At 42.7% G+C, this 3,892-nt stretch overlaps 1 protein-coding gene across 1 annotated transcript in view; it reads right to left on the bottom strand.

The window, feature by feature from the left end:
* Positions 1 to 730, bottom strand: part of XIRP1 (xin actin binding repeat containing 1) — a 14,452-nt gene extending 13,722 nt beyond the window's left edge. The window contains exon 1 of the mRNA XM_015832545.1: positions 624 to 730. The gene's annotated coding sequence lies outside the window, so the exon portion shown is untranslated. The remainder of the gene's footprint in view (positions 1 to 623) is intronic.
* Between the last annotated feature and the right edge of the window lie 3,162 nt (positions 731 to 3,892).

Here is a 3,892-nt window from a genome sequence, read left to right as displayed (position 1 = left end):
CTTCCTTCCTCCCTCCCTCCCTCCCTCCCTATCTTTTTTACTTACTTATTTCCTTACTTGCTATAGCTGCCAATCTCAACCAAACGACTCTGGGCAGCTTACAAATCTAATACCCGTCTGATCGTCAGCAGAATTTCTGACAAATTTGCCGATTATAAGCATAGTTCCCTTGGACAGTAATATACAGCATCACCCATTTGTTCGTCTTTCCTAGCTCGAGGCTTTGTATCCCATGCTTCTCAGCCACCATTGCAAGGAACTATAGGCAGTGAAATCTACCCCTTTTGACCGGCAATTGAAAGCTGGTATAGATTTGCCTCCAAAATCTTTGTTCATATATTCTGATGCCACCTGAACCCAGGGTTTCTATTTTTTTGCACTTTGGAGTTTGCAAAATTTTACAGGCCTCCCCTGCCCATCCCCGCCTCCCCTAACATTCAGATGCACAAAATGCCTTTATATGCAGTTGGTTGCGTGAAGGACAGTTTTGCCACAAAAGCACGCCATGGCACTGAAAAGGAAAAAAAAAAAAAGGCGCTTTTTCACCCAGATTGAACATTTGCTGGAGAAAATAGTTCTAGAGAGGCAGAAATAAGCAGAAATGTAAAGGATGGGAAACTCACCCGCTCTGTCGGACGGTTGGTGGGATAAACAGCAGCAGCTGCTACTTGGGAAAGATAGAGAGCAGATCGATCCTTGACCGAGAGAGACCGGGAGAATCCCTCTCCTTGAGGAAACACGTGGCTCCTGTTATCAGATGCAGCTAAAACTCTTGGGAACTTTTCATCTGAAAGAGGAACAGAGGGAGATTAAAAAAAATTAAGAGACATCTCAAGGCACCAGCATGGGTAGATCAAGGTTTATTCCTGGGTGGTGAAGGGCGGCTTTAAGATGCAGTTCAGTTAGAGGACATCGACGCTGTCAGAGTGGGGAAAGGATGTTGGACTTACACTGAGGATACCCCAGCTCAAGGCTGTCATGAGTGGTGGAGGTGCTTGGGTAATTTGAGGCCAGGGCTTCTCTGCCTGACCAACCTACATCACAGCACTGATGACATTACCTAGTTGGGTGATGGAATGTCTGCAAGGAAACGATGTGATTTCCAGTCCCATCTTAGCTGTGAAAGCCAACTAGGTGACCTTGGGCCAGTCACTCTCTCTCTCTCTCAGCCCAACCCACACCACAGGGTTGTTGTTGTGAGGAAAACAGGTGGAGAAAGGGGTGTTAGATATGTTTGCCACCTGGAGTCATTTGTAAAAATACTAAAGGTAGGATAGAAAGAAGATGATAGATAGATAGATAGATAGATAGATAGATAGATAGATAGATAGATAGATAGATAGACAGACAGACAGACAGGTAGGTAGGTGATAGATAGATAGATAGATAGATAGATAGATAGATAGATAGATAGATAGATAGATAGATAGATACAGACAGACAGACAGACAGACAGACAGACAGACAGACAGACAGATAGATAGATAGATAGATAGATAGATAGATAGATAGATAGACAGACAGATAGATGGGTAGGTAGGTAGGTAGGTAGACAGACAGACAGACAGACAGATAGATAGACAGACAGACAGACAGATAGATGGGTAGGTAGGTAGGTAGGTAGATAGATAGATAGATAGATAGATAGATAGATAGATAGATAGATAGATAGATAGATAGATAGATAGATAGATAGATAGACAGACAGACAGACAGACAGATAGATAGATAAGCTAGCTAGCTAGCTAGAGGTATGTATTTGTGTATATATGTATGTAGGAAGAGAGAGAGAGAGAGAGAGAGAGAGAGAGAGAGAGAGAGAGAGGACATCAAGAATCTCATACTATGTCACAAGATTGTACAAGCCCTCAGGTTATGATTGCAACAGGCTGTAAGTAGCGCTGGTCATTAAACAGGTCATCAGGTGATTCTGACTGATTTTATAACAGTTGTTAAGCAAACATCATGTTAAGTAATCCCATTGATTCCAATGGGTGTTTTTTACTGGAAACTAGAAATAAATGGAAGTTTCCCACAAAAATAATTTTAAATCAGAAGGCTATCTAAGGCTTATTTATGCTGTTTCGTAAGTAGATCCTAGAGAGGAATAAAAAGTTGAACCAAGGCAGAAAAATCAGATTTAATCATTTTTGCTGATCCTGTTGGCCCTCCTATCTCTCAATAGCCATAATTGGCTTTTGGAGAAAAATTCCCACTACATGCATGTGGTTGGTTTTATTTGCACCTGCACACCCATGAGTATGGAAACAAACCCAATTGCTAGTAACACAATCTGAGTACCGCACACGTTCAAGAAGGCTGAAAAAAAATATCACACAGCTCTCGTTAAAGTGGAAAGAGGGGTAAACTGTGGTTCTTGAGTAATTCATTCTTGAGGGATAAACAGTTCTTGAGTCAGGAATAAAATACATTAGCTGTGAAATGTCGCATCTTCTGTGAAATTTTAACATCTTCTGCCTCTTTCTAGTAAATCCACTCCTGATTTCTCATGAAGAGATTTCCTTACTCATTAAAGCCAACTGAGATGATGCCAAACAATGGAAAATACTACAGGTAGTTCTCAACTTACAATCATTCGCTTAGTGACCGTTTCACGTTACAACCACATTGAGAAAAGGGATGACCAGTTCCTACACTTACAACTGTCACAACATCCCCACAACATCCCCATATATGCCGGTCACATGATCCCCATGTGATCATGTGGCCAGCATATATTCATAATGGATGCAGGATCCTGGAGTCATGTGATCATCATTTGTAAGCTATCCAGCCAACTTCTAACAGGCAAAGTCAACGGGGGAAGCTGGATTTGATTAAGGACTGCAGGATTCATTTAAAAACTGCTGCCATGGCAAAAAAAAGTTTGTAGAATCAGGTGTGACCCACTTAACAATTTCCTTGCTTAGCAATGGAAACTTTTTTTTCCAGTTGTGGTCGTAAGTGGAAGACTAACTGTACTTTAATCCTGTCACAGTTAAGGAGGACATGAAGCTGTGAATGGGATAAAGACAACATGGTGGAGACAAAATCTTCGCTAGGTGTGTGGACATGGCCAAAGCCTTCTCTGAGTTGAATGTGACCCCTAGTGACCCTAAAAACATGTCTATTTATCTTCCTGGCAGCATATACATAATGCTCGACTTACAACAGTTCATTTAGTGACTGTTCAAAGTTACAATGTCGTTGAAAAAAAGCGACTGACGACCGTTTTTCACATTTACAACCATTGCAGCATTCCCCTTGGTCACATGATCAAAATTCAGACGCTTGGCTCATATTTATGACGGTCACAGTGTCCCGGGGTCATGTGATCTCCTTTTGTGACCTTCTAGCAAGCAAAGTCAATGGGGGAAGCCAGATTCACTTAACAACCGTGTTACCAATTTAACAGCTGCAGTGATATACACTTAAAAACTGGGGCAAGAGAAGTCATAAAATGGGGCACAATTCACTTAATAACTCTCTTGGTTACCAACATCAATTCTGACTTGGGATCTACCTGTACACAGGTGGTTTGTCATTGCCCTCCTAGATTCCTGTGTACCTCCCGTCTTGCGTTTAGACCTGGGTGAATTCTTACTCGCATCCAGGTGTATTCTGCTACATCTTTTGCAGCTTTTCTCCCTCCCAACAAGGTTTAAGAGGTGGAAACCAGCAGAGAGAGAAGAAAGCAAGCCCATCTGAGTTAATGCTGCTTTAGGCTTCCAAGCACCCCTTCTGAAGGCAGCTCTCCCCCCCCCTCGCCCCTCTCCCCCCACCCACTTTTGCTGCTGGTGACTCAGGCCTCAAACAATGCCACCCACCTGTTCACGGCCATCTTCTCCTGCCCCAGGACTGGCGAGCTGCTGCATTCACCCTGTTGCTATCG

Source organism: Protobothrops mucrosquamatus, unplaced genomic scaffold (assembly GCF_001527695.2).
Source record: "Protobothrops mucrosquamatus isolate PMUCROS unplaced genomic scaffold, P.Mucros_1.0 scaffold5, whole genome shotgun sequence".
Taxonomy (NCBI): Eukaryota; Metazoa; Chordata; class Lepidosauria; order Squamata; family Viperidae; genus Protobothrops; species Protobothrops mucrosquamatus.
The sequence above is the reverse complement of the archived record's forward strand: the minus strand, read 5'-3'. Positions and strand labels throughout refer to the sequence as shown.